This window comes from Nycticebus coucang, chromosome 11, assembly GCF_027406575.1.
Source record: "Nycticebus coucang isolate mNycCou1 chromosome 11, mNycCou1.pri, whole genome shotgun sequence".
Classification (NCBI taxonomy): domain Eukaryota; kingdom Metazoa; phylum Chordata; class Mammalia; order Primates; family Lorisidae; genus Nycticebus; species Nycticebus coucang.
The window spans coordinates 48,249,459-48,267,560 of NC_069790.1; the positions used below are offsets into that span (position 1 = coordinate 48,249,459).

Sequence of the window (18,102 nt, forward strand, 5' to 3'; positions counted from 1 at the left end):
AAAGCAGCGTTTCAGAAACTTCACTTGGTAGGAATGTCACATTAACCTGGCAACGCTGGGATAATAATCAACAGAGCCTGTATTGGAACTTTGGTCTCTGTAGCTCCAAGATAAGGTACTACCTGCTCTCCTACAAGCTCCATCCCTCACAGCACATGGAATATATACTGGAGGACAAAAATTACAGTTTAAAATGACTGAGGCATGAAATAACGAAGTTTTTTGCCTGAGTGTTTAGCGAGATACTTAGATCACATTTTCTTTACTGATTAGTTTATATGACTTCAACTTGCTAGGACTTTTTAGCAATCATTGTATAATAAAAGAAGGCAATATTAGGAACATACCCAAATCTCTATCTACAAAGGAAGTAAACTGTAGCTTCCTTGTTTTCTGTTTTAAAACTACTTAATAGACAAATTATTTAATAGATAAAAAATCATTTAGTACATATATTTTGTTTACTTTCTGAAAACCTTTTAATGTATACATTATTTTATCAGATAAGGTAACAAATACAATTATTTGACAAGCATGATGGAATTAGATCCTGGAACTTACTCTGATGAAGCAATTATCTATCTATCTATCTATCTATTTAATGTCTATAGATTTAGGGGGTACAAATGGTTTTGTGATACATGGATGAATTATATAGTATACTCATCACCAGAATAGTGTACATTGTACCCAATAGATAATTTTTGATCCTTCACCTCCCTTTGACCCTCCACCATTCTGAATCTCCAAAGTCTATTATACCAATCTGTATGAACATGTCTACCTGTCATTTGGCTTTCACTGATATGTGAGAACATCAAATATATATATTTTTTAATTCCTGGGATACTTCATTAAGATAATGCCTTCTAGTTCTATCCAAGTTGCTGTGGAAGATGTTATTTCATTCTTTTTTATAGCTAAATAGTTCTCTATGATATGGATGGATAGAGAGAGAGAGAATATATCTATATCTCTAGATATAGACCCACACACATTTTCTTTATCCACTAATCAATTGATGGGCACTTGGCTTGACTCCATATCTTTGTAATTGTAAATTGTGATGCCATCAACATACAGGTGCATGTGCCCTGTTGATGCAATGACTTCTTTTCCTTTGGGTAGATACTTAGTGGTGGGATTTTTGGAATAAATGCTTTTTCTGCGTCTAGTGATATGATCACATGGGTTTTGTTTTACATCATGTTTACGTGGTGAATTACATTTATTTATTTGCACATATTAAACCGTCTTTGCACCCCCTGGGATGAAACTCACTTGATCATGGTGCTTTTTTTTTTATGTGTCTTGATTTTTTTGCTAATATTTTGTTGAGGGATTTTGAATCTATGTTTATGAGAAATATTGGTCTGTAGTTTTCTATTCTCATATGTCCTTTCCTGGCTTTAGTATCAGAGTGATACTGTGAGTTACAGAGGACCCCCTCCTTCTCAGTGTTATGGAGCAGTTTCAGTAGGATAGGTACGAATTTGTTGCAGGTCTGGTAGAACTTGGGTGTGAATCAATCTAGTCCTGGGCTTTTTTTATTGGGAGTTTACCTATTATTGATTCAATCTCTCTATGTATTATTGGTATTTTCAGAATTTCTATTTCTTCGTTATTCAATCTTGAGAGGTTTACATTTCTAAAAATGTATCCATTTTCTCTAGATTTTCCTGTTTGTGTGGTTGGGGTTTTCAGGTTTCTTTTAATCATCAAAAAATTATCAGATAGTCTCAGATGATATTTTATACTTCTGTGATATCAGTTGTACTGTATCCTTTTTGATTTTTGATTGTGCTTATTTGAATCCTTCCTTGTCTTTCTTGGCTAGTCTACCCAACGATATGTCAGTTTTGTTTATCTTTTCAAAGAAACAACTTTGTTTTTATTGATCCTTTGTAAATTTTTTGTTTAAATTTTATTTATTTATGCTTTGATCTGTATTATTTCTTGCATTCTTGTAGATTTGGGTTTGATTTGTTATTGTTTATCTTGTTCCCTATGATATGACCCTAGGACCAGGTTGTTAATTACTGATCTTTCTGTCTTTTTGATGTAGGCATTTCATTCTATAAACTTCCCTTTAGAATCAATTTATTTCTATGTCCCAGATATTTTGTTAGCTTGTGTTGTCATTGTCTTTCAAATAAATTTTTTAAAATTTTCATTTTGATTTCATCATTGACCCAAAGATGATAGAGAAACAAGTTGTTTGATTTCCATGTATTGTTAGTTTTGAGAGTTCCTCTTAGAATTCACTTCTAGTTTTATTCTACTATGATCTGAGATGATAAATGGTGTAATTTTAATTTTTTTTAAGTTACCGAGACTATTTTTGTGGCCTAACATATGTTCTATCTTAGAAAATGTTGCGCATGCTGATGGGAAGAATGTATATTCTGTAGTTTTTAGGTACAATTTTTTGTAAATGTCTGCTAAATTCATTTATTCTAAAGTCTTGTTTAAATCTAAAGATTCTGTGTTGATTTTCTGCCTTGACAATCTGTCTTCTTTCATCAGTGGAGGATCAAAGTCCCCCATTTTTATTAAACTGCAGTGGATTTCATTTCTTAGGTCTAGTAGTGTTTGTTTTATGAATGTAGGAACTTTGGTTTTAGGTATGTATGTATTTAAGATTGTTATGTCTTCTTATTGAATTGATCCCAATATTATTATATAATGACAATCTTTATCTTATCTTTACTGTTTATTTAAACTCTATTTTATCTAAGCATGCTGCTAACTCCTGCTTAGTTTTAGTTTTCATTTGCATGGGATATTTTTCCTTTAGTCTATGTGACTCTTTATCAATTAACTGGCTTTCTTTTTTTTTTTTTTTTTTTTGGTTTTTGGCAGGGGCTGGGTTTGAACCCACCACCTCCGGCATATGGGACTGGCACCCTACTCCTTGAGCCACAGGCGCCGCCCTTAACTGGCTTTCTTGAAGACAACAGATATTTGGGTTGTGTTCAAGTAGGCATTTAGACCATTTACATTTAATATGACTGTTGATAAGTGATTTATTAATCTAGTCATTTTGTTTATTGTTACCTAGATGCTTTGTATTCTCCCTGTATTTTTTTTTTTAATTTATTTAATTTATTTTTTTTTTGAGACAGAGTTTCACTTATTAATCCTCGGTAGAGTGCTGTGGTGTCACAGCTCACAGCAACCTCCAAATCCTTGGGCTTAGGCGATTCTCTTGCCTCAGCCTCCTGAGTAGCTGGGATTACAGGCCCCCACCATGCCACAGAGCTATTTTTTGTTGCATTTTGGCAGGGGCTGGGTTTAGAACCCACTACCCTCAGTATATGGGGCCGGCGCCCCACCCACTGAGCCATTATTAGAGCTTTGAGTTTTGACTTTTTACCCTGATGAGTATTGATCATTCTTTTTGGTGTTTGAAGCACTTTTGAGCATTTCTTTTACAACAGATCTAGTGGTTACAGATTACCTTAGTGTTTGCTTGTCTGGGAAAGATTTCATGTGTTCTTTGCTTATAAAACTTAATTTGCCAGGTACAAAATTCTCAGCTGACAGATATTCTGTTTACGACTACCCCTGGAATCCCACCCCCTTCTGACTTTTACGGTTTCTGCTGAGAAGTCTGCTGTTGGTCTTTTGAGTTTTTCTTTGTGTGTTATTTGATGCTTTTGCCTCATAGGTTGTATGATAGTTTTCTTTCACTTTGACTTTGTCCAGACTGATGACTGTGTGCCTTGGTGATCTCCTATTTCTCATTAATCTTCCAGGAGTTTATTGCCCTTCTTATGTCTGGATATCTAAATCTCTAGCAAGACCAGGAGAGTTTTCCTCCATTATTCCCCCAGATAGGTTTTCTAAGCTTTTAGCTTTTTCTTCTCCCTCAGGGATACCTCTGATTCTTATGTTTAAGTGTTTTACATATTCCCAGATTTCTCAGAGATTGTGTTCATTTCTCTTGTTCTTTTTTTTTTAATTTTTTGCTGATTGGGTTCATTTGAAAGCTTTGTCTTCAGCGTCTGAAATTCTTTCTTCTCTTTGATTTAGTCTGTTACTAAGACTTTCCACTATATTTTGAAATTCCCTAAACAACTCTCTCATTTTCAGTGGTTATGTTATTTTTTAAAAAGTACCATCTTTTTAGTGAATTTTTTATTCACATTTTGAATTTTTATTTTTGTTGTTTCTTTATGTTTGCTTTCAACTTTCTTATTGATCCCATTGATCACAAGCTGAGACCTCTGCTGCTTAGTGTAGGGAAGTAGAGGTGCATTGCTTCTTGGTTCATGCAGATAAGTATACGCTATGGTGTTGCTGGAAATTTGGGTCCACTGGACCTTTGATCCCTGGGAAAATGCTCAGGTTCCTGTGGTGGTAGAGTAGTTTAGGTGATGCCTGGTTCCTAGGACCGTGGATGGCATGTTTGAGTCCTGTGGGGACTAGACGAAGGTCAGGCAGGCAGACATGCCCTCAAGCCTAACTAAGTTCAGGCACTTGGTGTGGTAGTGAAAAGTGGGGTCTTTTCCTGCTCTGGACAAATACTCTGACAGGAGAAGGGTGGATGCACTGTGAACCTGCCATATGAGGGGTGGGCTCCTCTTGACAAGATTAGTAGCAGCCGACAACTATAGGATGTACAAGCCGTTCATACCTCTCTCTCTTTAGCAGTGGCGTCTATCCTGTGGCAGCACCAAAATGACTAGATTCTCAGCTCCTACCCTTACCCAGCTGAAGCAGAGGTGGCAGAGGTCATCTTGCTCTGTGCAGGGCTATGAGTCTGACTGTGGGCTGGGCTTAAATGCTCCAGCAGAGTAGGTATGATTGTGCTAGGATTCACCTACATGGAGAGTAGGTTCCTCACAGCAGTGACAGGCACTTCAAAGAGAGGATTGGCAGACTGGAGCTGGTGGCCCAGTTCCTTTGTCCTTATAGGCCTCTGGTATGCTGTGTTTTCCTCTTGGCTAGAAGTAGCCTGCCTTGAATGCCCAAGCTCCAGGAGACCCACAGTTCTCTGAGACCTACTGATCACCCAGGTTGCTGTAGTCCAAGTGGGGTGCTGGGAGTATTGACTGTGGATCCAGTTATATAGAGACTCTATTTTTTATATAAACTAAACAACATCCTAATACTCTAAAGCACATAATGGTCTATAAATGGGGATATGTAACAAAAAGAAATTTAATAGCACAAAATATTTTTCTGCTTCTTGGATGAAATTATAAAGCACTTCTCCTCAGTGCATTTTGCAAATGTTGATCAATCATGCTTTCCTGAGAAGTAGGTCAGTGTTCAGATTCCCTGTGCATTAGAATCAAGAAATTCTTATTAATTCTACATGGAAAAATTCATTAGGAGATATATATCCTGGCTTTTATGGCTACCCTCAAATAATTCAGGCATCCACTTCCTTAGGACTTTCAGGTTAAAGATTTTGCAGCATGCTTTTATAGTTGAGGACTTATATTGCCCTTTGCTATATTTCACTTCTGAGGTTTAGCTTTGATGAATAGATTAAACAAAATCAGGGTTTTGGGAATCTAACTCAGGTTCCTTAAATGGTCTGCAAGAAATGTTAGTTACAGGAATGGCATGTATTTGAATTTAGAAAAGCCACTGAGAAATAGTTCTTTATAATTTACTTTTCTTTTTTTCTTATAAAATTCATTAATTTATCCTCAATGCACTGTATGGCAAAGCTTTTTCCCTGGCCCACCAGTATCAGCATCGCTTAAGAACTTGTCAGAAATGTATATTCTAAGAGGCCTCACCCAGACTTTCTGAAACCACCATTTGAAAAGATATAACACATCTCTCTTTTCTAAATAGTGCTTTATTCAATTATTTGTGTTTCCAGTAGAGTCAAATTGTATTCAAGTTTAGTATTGTATTAAACTTGTATTAAAAAGCCACAAGATTCTTAAGGACAGTGGCATTAAAAAAGTTTGTAGATAGAACATGCATCTGATCTGCCCTTTGAACACTTCGTGATCAGCAATCCTGCCTACAGGAAGTTGTGTGCAAGCAGGAGTGCACATTTGCATTGATCCTATGTGGAAGCCAGAGTACCTTTAGTTTTATCTCACTAGGAAAGATGGCAGGATTTAACCAGCTGAAAAATATTACATTTCTTGACAAACAGACATGCTATTCTTTTCATGGTTTCCTACTCATTGTTTCCTTTCTAAATATAATTTAGAAATCTAAATTTTTCATCAGCAGAAAATAAACACTTTTCTGCAGAAATATCCTTTTCTGCAACCTCCAAGTACTGGTTTCTTCCAAGTACTCAATATACCTTAATCAAAGTTAAGTTAGACTACTACATATGTATCTATCAAAATCTTATTCTATTTTTAATAAAAATATAGACTAAAATATAGACCAAAAGAGAGAGCAATTGGAGATGGGTAGAGAAGGGATTCCATCCTCTTTATGAGTTATTGCTACAGAATCAAATCTGATTCATAAGGGATTCAACTCACCATAACTCATTTACCAGGCAAAATCATGAGATTGATAAGTCAGAAAGCATAGCAGTCCTGGCACTCAGTTGTGTATAAATCAAGATTGTTTATTATCTAAGGTTGATCTGACTATAGTAGGGTATTTGTGAGTATAAATTCATGTTAAAAGAATCAGCCATTTAAGAGGAATCCACTGTGTTCCTACTGGGTACAAAGCACTTATAGGCAGTATAAAGATGAACCTTGCATCAAACTTATGCAGCATGAGCAGAGAGCTCACAGCAAAGCAGGGACTTAAATGTACTAAAACAATAACAATAAATGATTAAAAAATCCTACAGCCTTGTACTTTTAATAAATTAGCTATGGTTTTATGAGCAATTACTATGAGAGCAGAGGTTGTATCTTTTCATTTGTATTTACCTAGGGCTTAATACAGAGTTTAGTGCATAATAAGTTCAAAATAAATTAAGGTTATTCAGTCTCCTCCCTTTCTGAATTTTCCTTGTAATAATTTTCTAAACCACTCGTATGGCATTGATTATATGTTTCTTATATTTTTATTATGTTAATATGCTTTATTTCTCTCTATATTTATTTCACAAAACATCTAGCAGTCACATTTAATTGTATCCTGCACACCTAAACTCCTTGAGGATTCCACAATAACTATTTGTTAATGATTGTGGAAATAGCATAGTAGAGTTCAACATATTGGATCATAATGCAAGAGATGAGACATAACAGAACACTGTCAGCTGAGTGGTTCAAAACTTTCGAATTCAGAGAAGGTCAACATCCCTGAGCTCGAATGAGTGAAGAAAATGTAATTTCACAGCATTTCAGAGCCAGGCTGGAATTTAAGGATGACATATTCAAAAATCTCCATATTATACCTGAGAAGACCTACTTTCTGAAAGATTAAATAATTCATTTTCAAGGGCATATATTTTTATGTTAATTTGTACTTTGTTCTTTCAAATTGCTACTTTTCAGTTAAATCATTAGAAATTTTGTGCAGGCATGTTGTTTCCTTGCGAAATATATTAAAAATCAATTAGTAAACACTTATTTAGGGTTCTTGCTTGTTTGTTATTTTGTTTTTATAAACCAGAAAAGTGGAAAGTTCCCTACCCTTTGGGAAATATAAGCAAAGTCCATTTGACATTTTTAAGAAACTTACATATATTATAGTAGTGCCTATGATTGTAAAGTTAGTTATCATTGATGCATAACAAATATTTTTACAGGAATTAAAGGAATAATTATAAAAGTTTAATATTAAATATTGAAATATAAAGATTGTCCATATACTATCTCTGCAATATATAAAATATCTGTTCAAGTAGCTTTAACTCTAGTCTTTTTGAAGGTATTTTGAAGATTAATAAAGTATGATTAGGGAGAGAAGCTGGGATGACCTTAGTTTAGAGAAATGGGGTGATAAAGAAAAAAAGGGGGGGAAATGACAAAGAATATTTGCCACCTTGCCACTCCTCAGCTGACTCAGCTGTGTGGTATTCTTGGCCAATTTATTGGCATATTACCTTCTGTTGAAGAAAAGAATAGTAAAGAGATAAAGTATGCATATTCAGACTTTGACAGTGTTACAAAAAATAAGTAGAAACATAAAGAAATCTTTGAATAAAGTATTTTATTTATGTGAGCTTTTTTCACTTTCAAGAGTTATTTTGACTCAAGCCAAATGAATTTCAAAGGAATATCAAATAAGCATTGCAGGATGCAGACATGGAAACGGGAGTATACCACACACTGCTGAAGGCTTTAGAACAGATTCCTTGGAGTCTTGAAGCCACTGGTTTGGATGTGCATTTTACATTAATTAAAAATAAAAATAAGATTTCTCCCCTGTCTGGGGAAGATCTCAGTCTCTCTGATGGTTTTGCCTGCTAGGCACACGCATCTGAGGTTTTACAGAGATTATAATGATAGAATGTATTGATTTTAGCTAACAAATGGCAAAACAAAAGTCAATTGGGGCTCCTTTAATAGTTAATGCTCAGGGTTTTCCATGATGCCAAACCCTATATGTATACTGGTTCAGCAAGAAACCAACATGCTTGGCAAACTAGGCAGGGCGTTGTGGTAAATAAAACTCTGTAAAAAATTAATAGCTCCATAACTGAAAGGCAGCAATCAAACCAAGAGGGCAAAAAACTCTTGCAAAGAAAAATACAGTGATTACTTTCCCACTGTGGCTCCACTATGATTTACAGTTACTTGGGAATGAATCTAAAGAAAAGCAATGGAAGGAATGAGAGATATTAATGGTGTTATGGCTAAAGAAGAACATTTGCAGGTCTACTTGGAAGCATTGCTTTGTACACAGGACATAAAGGATTATCTCATTTTCTAAATTCAGTGTGCCCCTTATGCTAGTGGTTACATCATTTTGGAAACTCAATCCATTTTATATTTAAGCTAGTTACATATTTTGTGGAACAAGATTTCTCTAAACTGCACTTTAGTTTACTTCTTCAGTTCATGTTTTTGAAAAGAAAGAAGGAAAAATAACATCAATGAGAAACTTCTTGCATACAAATAGCAAGCTTAAAAACCCCAAATCAGAGTTAGTGGATTGCTTGGTATCTGTGGTATTCAGATAATGACAAGATGACTAATTACTCATTTGCCAATAAGTCATTGGTTCTTTGGACTCTGATAAATATATTTTAATGATTTCCCGTTAAGCTTGGGCTTTATCTTTGAAAGTGATTAGAATATATTCCCTTTGTTTTGTATTATTTTAACTGGTTTATTGACGTACCTTGATTTAAGAAGCAAATGTGTTCCTGCTCAGAAGTTGACAAGTTTAAAAATAGTACCTTTAAAAATGTTTAGACTATTTAAAAAATCTAAGTGATAGCAAATATTATAAAGAAAGAATAATGTAGATTAACAGTTTTAAGTGAAGATGTTAATATTGAACACATGTGCCTTGTTTTCATAAATTAGCCTTGTGAATAAAAGTAGATTGTGGTGCCTGTGACTCAGTGAGTAGGGTGACAGCCCCATATACCGAGGGTGGTGGGTTCAAACCTGGCCCTGGCCAAACTGCAATAAAAAAATAGCCAGGCATTGTGGCAGGCACCTATAGTCCCAGCTACTTGGGAGGCTGAGGCAAGAGAATCACCTAAACCCAAGAGCTGAATGTTGCTGTGCGCTGTGACGTCACAGCACTCTACCGAGGGTGACAAAGTGAGACTCTGTCTCTAAAAAACAAATAAAGAAAATAAATAAAAGTACATTGTGTAGTTTCCAAGACATAAAGGATATTTTTTCAAATGCATACTTTTTTTTTTCTTTTTACTTCCTAAGGTATGGTAGTTTCTTAAGTCACATCTATGTTCTGCCACTTGCAAGTTCAATGTTTATTATCTGCTTGAAATAGTCACTTATGCCCCCCAAAGAAATAGCAGTTTATAAATGTTTAGTGTGTATTCATAGTGAACACCCCAACATTTGGGTTGTTACTGGGATAATACATATGTGGCTCTACCTATAACAAAGGGAGATATTTAACTACAAAATGCTGCCTCTCATGCAGCACTTAATATAAATATGGTGTCTGATATTACCACATTAAGATACTTCTTATTATCTATATGGAATAACAAAACTTCTTGAATCAATTTTTAAGTGTACAAGTGTGGTAATTCTGGAACAATTTGTATAACCAGATCAATATGGTTTCACAGTATACTAGTAAAAAGTCTAACCCAAATCATTTGATTAGCATAGAGTCTAGAATTATAGAAATGCTATTATTGATTATTATGTGAACTTATTATTATTGTAAAATGTGCTCAATTATTCTACTTAGAAAGCTTGTACTAAAGACCAACCAGAGGTCTACTCTGTGATAGGTATTTTTTGAGACAGTAACATTGATACTGGAACAATGTGGAAAACAGTGTTTTATAATTTAATATATTTTATTTTAATTATTATGAGTACATAGTATGTACATATGATATTTTGATACAGGCATGTGATATTTAACAATCAAATCTGGGTATTGGGGTATGTGGTATGCATCACCTCGAATGTATTTATCATTTCTTTGTGTTAGAAATATTCCAATTCCAATCTTTTAGTTATTTTAAATTATACACTAATGTATTATTGACTGTATCCACTTTATTGTGCTATCAAATATTGTTCATTGTATCTAACTCCATATTTTTATATCCATTAGCCATCCCTCTTTTGTCTCCCACTCCTTGATACCCTTTCTAGTCTCTGGTAGACATCATTCTACTCTCTGTCTCCATGAGATCAATTTTTATTTTAATATTTAGCTCCCACATATGAGTGAGACTGTGCGAGATTTGCCTTTCTGTGTTTTGTTTATTTCACTAAACATAATATTCCCCAGTTCCATTCATGTCATTGCAAATGACAGGATATCATTCTTTTTATAGCTGAATAATATTCCTTTGTGTTTATGTACCATATTTTCTTTATCCAGTCATCCATTGATGGACGTAGGTTGATTGCAAATCTTAGCTGTTGTGAATAATGCCATATTAAACATGGGAATGCAGATATCTTTTTGATATATTAGTTTTCTTTCTTTTGGATATATACTTACAAGTGTGATTGCTGGTTCATGGTAGTTCTATTTTTTATTTTATGAGAAACTTCTGTGCTGATCACCATAGTGGTCACAGTAATTTACATCCCCACCTGCAGTATACAAGGGTTCCTCTTTCTCCACATCCTTACCAGCATTTCTTATTACCTTTTTGATAAAAGCCATTGTAACTGGGATGAGATGATAATTCATTATAGTTTTGACCTGCATTTCTGATTACTAATGCTGTTGAACATCCTTTTATATACTTGTTGACCATTTGTATGTCTTCCTTTGAGAAATGTCTGTGTGGATCCATTGTTCATTTTTAATCAGATTATTTGATTTCTCCCTATTGAGTCATTAGAGCTCCTTAAATACTTAATAATCTCTGGTCAGAAGGCTAACTTATCAATATTTTCTCAGAACATTGAGAACTGTGGCTTCTTCTTTCACTTTATTGTTTGTTTCCTTTATATACAGAAACTTTCTAGCTTGATGTGTTCCCTTTAGTATAATTTTGCTTTGGTTGCCTGAGCTTTGGGGATATTATTCAAGAAATCACTGCCAAGACTCATTCTGGAGCTTTTTTTCAATATTTTCTTTTAGTAATTTAATAGTTTGAGGTTTTAGATTTGAATATTTAACTTACTTTGATTCAATTTTTATATACAGTGATAGATAATAGTTTAGTTTCATTCTTCTGCATATAGATATCCAGTATATTCAGAACAATTTATTGAAGAGACTATTCTTTTTCTCAATATATGTTCTTGGATTTTTTTTTTCTATTTCTGTGAAGAATGTCACAGGTATTTTGATTGGAATTGCACTGAATCTGTAGATTACTTTGGACAGAATGGACATTTTAACAATATTGATGCTTCCAATCCATGAGCATGGGATATATTCCATTTTTTGTGTATTTGCTTCAGTTTCTTTCATCAGTGTTTTATAGTTTTCATTATAGAGCTCTTTCATATCTTTGATTAAGTTAATTCCTAGGTATTTTATTTTATTTGTAGATATTGTAACTGGGGATACTTTCTTGGTTTCTTTTTCGGATTGTTTACTATTGGCATATAGAAATGCTACTTGAATTATGTATGAAATTTACTGATTTTTTTCATTAGTTCTAACAGGTTTTGGCGGAAGTCTTTAGGTTTCTTCAGGTATAAGGAAATATCTGCAAACCAGGATCATTTGACTTATGTATTTTTCCAATTTGGGTGTCTTTGCTCCTTCCCTTGTCTGATTATTCTAGCTAGAACTTCCAGTGTAATGTTGAATGACACTGGTGAAGGTGGGTGTCCTTGTCTTGTTCCAGATCTTAGAGGAAAGGCTTTCAGTTTTTCCCCATTAAGTATGATACTCGCTGTGGGTTGTCATATATGGCTTTTATTGTGTTGAAATCAGTTCCTTCTATATCCAGTTATTTGAGAGTTTTTATCATGAAGGAATGTTGAAATTATCAAATGCTTTTTCAGCATTAATTGAAATTATCATATGGTTTTTGTCCTTGGGTTTGTTGTTGCAGTGTATCATATTAGTTGATACAATTGACTGGCTGCAACAGATTGGCAGAAAGTGGAATGAAGAGAAGCTGGAAGTCATATTCATTGAATAACCAGTGAGTCATATTCATTCACTCACTGGTCATTCAGGAACACACTGTTTACTTGATGTATGCATAGTTGTCAATGTCACTCTTGTTATTGATTTCTAGTTTTATTTCATTGTTGTCACAGAAAATACTTAGTATGAATTCAATTTTTTGGAAATTTTTAAGACTTATTTCATTGCCTAACATACTGGTTATCCTTGAGAATTATCTATGAGATAAGGAGAAGAATGCATCTTCTGAAAATATTGGATTAAATATTCTGGAAATATCTATTAAGTCCTTTTATTTTATAGTACAGATTAAGTCCAATTTTCTTTGGTGAGGTTTTGTCTGGATGATCTGTCCAGTGCTGAAAGTGGGATACTGAGATCTCTATTATTTATTGGAGTCTATACATCTCTTTATCTCTGTTAATATTTGCTTTATTTGGGTGATCCAGTATTGGATGCATATATATTTAGAATTGTTATATCCTCTTCTTGAACAAACTTATCATTATATGATGGTTTTCTTGGTCTCTTTTTACAGTTTTGGTCTTGAAATTCATTTTATCTGATAGAACTATAACTGCTCCTGCTCTTTTCTAGTTGTCATTTCCATGGAATATCTTTTTCCATTCCTTTATATTTAGTCTATGTGTGTCTTTATAGATGAAGTGAGTTTCTTGTAAAAAACATATAGTTGTGTCTTTGTTTTTATTCATTCAGCCACTGTTAATTGTAGAGTTCAGTTCATTTAGATTCAATGTTATTATTGATAGAAAATGACTTGCTGACTTATTGGTACCATGTTATCATTTGATTTCTGGTTGTTTTGTGCTCCTCTTTTTCATTTTTTCTTCCTTCCTGTTTTTCTTCATGTAAAGGTTATTTTCTCTGGTATTCTGTTTTAATTTTCTTACTTTCATTTTTTATGTATCCGTTGGGTGTTTTCTAATATGAAGTTATCATAAGGCTTGTAAAAATATTTTATAATCAGTTATTTTGAACAGATGACAACTATGATTATAAGAAAAACAAAAATAAATAATAGAAATCTCAGAGAAATTCTATACTTTAATCCACCCCCTAAGTCCAATATTATTGATATTTGATATGTTTTTGCAAAATATTTTTTTCACCATAAAACATATTTGATATTTTCCCTATAACTCATGGGCTTATTTAAAAACATTAGTTTGTAATGGGATATGGTACTCCAAAAACATTTTACCGCAGAAATAAGGAGTAGTTTGGACACTAATCCAAGTTAGGCAAAATGAAGTTAAAATATGGTATGAATTTTAACATAAAACCTAATAAATAATCTATTATAAAAATGCTTTTACATCCCTCCACCTCCAACTCGAGAGCTTATCTCTACTAGTTATTTTGTGTGAAGCAAAGTGAGGGCACAGGCTGTAACAGGCTGACAGAAAGGAGAATGAAAAGAAGCTGGAGTCTTATATCTATATATATGTGTGTGTGTGTTTCCTAGAATGTATATATATGTTTCCTAGAATCACCATGATACTCAACCAAATTGGATATCACTGACTCAACTTCCAGAAGTAGAAGATATACCAAGGCCTGGATCATTTATATTTGGGAGCACATTCACTCTAAATTATTAAAATTTATAAGAGATATTTTATTAGGTTCATATATTATATTTACTCACCTAGGAAACTTAAATATGTTTAGGTTCTTTAACTTTCTGGAACTTACTTAAGTACATACAATTGTTATTAAAGTTTTTATTAAATTTAGGGTTTTACATCTCTTTAGTTTTAATGAATCAAATTCCTGATATTTGATAATATTATCTTAAATGATTAGATTAACAACGAGCAATACTTTCAAATTATATTCAATGACCTAACAACACTTTATTCTTCTTCTCTATGCATGAGGAATTGATTACTTCCTAAAATCCATTGCAGTGATTTGAGTATATATTTTTAAAGGCACTTAATTGCTGAAGTGTCAACTGATGATTAGCATTTCCAAATGATGCAGCTGTTAAACACAGGTTAGGCGCAGTGCTCACTGACAGTATGATTTTTCTTGGGAGACTTAATTTAAATGATGCATGTTAATTTTTTGATTTATTTGATTTTCTTTATGGTGCCATATCATGTAGTTCCCAAACCACCACACAACTTGTGAAATTATGCCTCTAAATATCTCTGAAGCTATAGAGAAATAGTTTCTTAACCTTTTCTTGGTTTGAGCCAGTAGACTGTAAGCTATTGACTCTCATCTAGGGGTAGGAGAAGAAGTAAATTCATACAGTCATATAGAATTCATGGACCGCCCAGGTTAGCCCTCAGGTTATGAATGTCACACCAGTGAATAAGATTGAGAGAAATGTTTGCAAAAGATTCCAAGGTAAAACCTGACCTTCTTGAAGCCCTTCCACAACTATTGCTCAGTGCTGAATGCTATTCACACTGAGATTTCCAAGGATCTGTAGTTCTTTTCAGCTTCTTTTCCTTGGCCATCAAAAGAATACAGAGAGAGATACTTTTTGTAAAGCAGATACTCCATATGTATCCTGATTCCCCACAAGGTTACGTCTCTTAAATTATATCTTGCAAGAAGAAAACATTGTAATTCAATTAATAGTAAGAGAAAACCTTATTATGGGTGCCGTGAACACTCTGGGTGATAGATACACTTATAACCCCTACTCAAGTGTAACAAAATCGATACATGTAACCAAAAACATTTATATACCCACCCCATAATATTGTCAAATTTAAGGGGGAAAATATTTAAGTATATATAGCAAAATATGTTATTATTCACTACATTTTAATCACACACTATTTCTTTTATCCTTCTATTCGGTTTGAAAATGCTTATGATTTGGGATGTCAGGTAGCCTTGTGATGTGTACCATGATTGATTGTTTATAGTTATGCGTACCATGTGTACCATGTGTACCATGATTCATTGTTTATTGTTATGCTTTAAAGTTTGATTTAAAGTCAAAACAATTTGTAAGTAGAAACTATCTTTGTACCATGTTTATGAAAGAACTCTAATGAGAACTTCCTTTGCTTTGTTCCTCTCAATTAAATACTTTCTCTGTGTATAGAATTAAAGATTGGTTTATGCTTCAAAGATACCACTAATTAAGTGATAATCTAATGTATTCTGAAATCTGTTTTGTTTTTAACTCAAGTCTGTGTCTGTTGCCAATTATATCCCAATTAATTCTGGTTTCAGTGTGAGGAGTTCTTTTGTCCTTCTTCACTGCACTGCACAGAGGAGATGCCTTTAACTGAATATTCTCTGATCTTTTATCTTTCAAAAATGATAAGTTACAAAGCACGTTAATTTTCTCAGTGCATTTCAATAGGCTCTTTCCAGCCAATTCTATCTGATCAGAGCATTAGAAATATATTATGGGTGTGCATGAAATCAAATAAAAAGAGAAGGTCAGAGTACAGTCAGACACCACATTGTACATTTCAGTGTTAATATTCTCTAACCAAAAATGTTTCCAATGTCAAGTGTATACCAGACATCATGCCAGGCTATTATGCTAGCACATGGTAGCAGATTTTGTAAAAGTTTAAGACATGCAAATATATTAACATAAAGGTAAGTACTAATTCCAGAAGAATCGTAACTTCTCAATTGTGATTAGTTACTGAGGCAGTATAATGACTGTGTAAGCTATGACATTGGATCTACACTGATCCAAGTCCTAATCCTTATGCTGTGACTTAATGGATATGAAACCCAGATAAAATTGAATCTCTGACTTTCATATTCCCAAACTACAAAGCAGGGATAGTACATGCTATGCACAGTGTGTGTTAATTTGAAGCAATTACTAATACTTTATAAATTTACTCCTGTGTCTATAATTAGGCAGATTAAGACAATTTGGAGAAGTTTGCTTGACACTCTTTGACACTAGAGTTTGAACACTGCTGGAAAGGTTGCATGTCCGTGTGCCAGCTGACTTGGGAGGACTGAAACTGAAGGAAGAGCCGGCCAGAGGCTCTTTCCTAGAGAAAGTGATTAGCTAAGAGCTCTGTGCATATTTTCCCTGATCAGAACCACTTAGCTTCAAGCTTGTTCTCTTGGAGAATTGTTTAAAATAACTTCTTCAGAGAGTTTCCAGAGGGCTGAGCAAAGACATGATTATGAGTTTAGCCTGAAAAAGCTAGAAGAACTATTCTAAGCTAAACTAGCACCAGAGCCAGGAAGAAGTGTGAGGAAGCAAGAGATGTCAGCATCCATAATATTCATAATAGTAACTTCACCTAAAGTATATTTAGTCTCCATCATGAGCCAGATAATGTTCTAAATACTTTACATATATTACTTTAGTTCTCATAAAGATCTGATAGAGGTACTCATATTATCTTCACATATAGATGAAAGAATTGAAATTCAAAGAAATTATTTAGTTTGCTGAGACAGGATGCTAAAACCACTCCCCAAGATTCCCAGCTCCAGGTTATACAATAAAACTCTAGTTTAGGTATTGCTGTGAATGGATTTTTGTAGATGGAATTAAAATTACAATTTACTTGACTTCAGATATGAAGATTATCCAGGTGGGCCTGCCTGACAAAATCATATGATCCTTTTAACGGCAGAATTTTCTGAGGGTGGCAGGGAGGAAGTCAGAAACTTAAACCGTGAATGTTTCTGAGGTACTATTACTGGCTTGATGATGGAGGGAATCATTCCCTGATCCTCCTGCTGACACCCAGAAAGAAAACAGAAACCACAGTCATGCAACAACAGGGACCTTGATTCTGTCAACAATAAATAAGCTTGGTAGTGGATTTTCTCCCAGATCCTGCAAACAACTATGTAATCCAGCTGATGCATTGATTTCAGCCTTGGGATACCCAGGCACATAACACCAGACTTCTGGCTATAGACAAATGAACTAATAAATGAATGTTGTTTTTAAGAGTCTCTTTGAGGTGATGTGTTAAATAGTATAAGAAAACTAAATATAGGCATAAATTAACTGAGTGAACATGCTCTTCACTGCTAAGCTCCATAGAAGGAAAAGATAGACTGAAACACTGGAAATATACCTCATATTCAGGAAATATAAAACATCTGGACTGAGGTCAGAGTCAAGGCCTGCAAACAAAAAGACACACTCAGTCATTTGACATGAGAACTCATCTACAGGTGAGAAGAAAGGGGAGGATGGAGAGATAGAGACTGACTGATGGAGAAGCTGGATTCCACGATAGCCTGATTATTATCATGTGAGTCAACCTGAGAGAATGGAACTGGTGACAGCCCTTCTGATTATAAGCATTTGGGAAGTAGCTTTGAAAAAGTGAACATGTCAGGTAGAGCCTTGTAACTCAAAATGTGGCTTGAGAACCAACAGCCTCTATATCACTTGGACATGTGCTGAATGTCAGTTCCTGCCCTAGACCTAGAAAATCAGAATCCGAA

At 34.2% G+C, this 18,102-nt stretch overlaps 1 protein-coding gene across 1 annotated transcript in view; it reads left to right on the forward strand.

Annotated features, from left to right (window-relative positions):
• Nucleotides 1-18,102, forward strand: part of THSD7A (thrombospondin type 1 domain containing 7A) — a 466,447-nt gene that overhangs the window by 126,895 nt on the left and 321,450 nt on the right. The window lies entirely within an intron of this gene.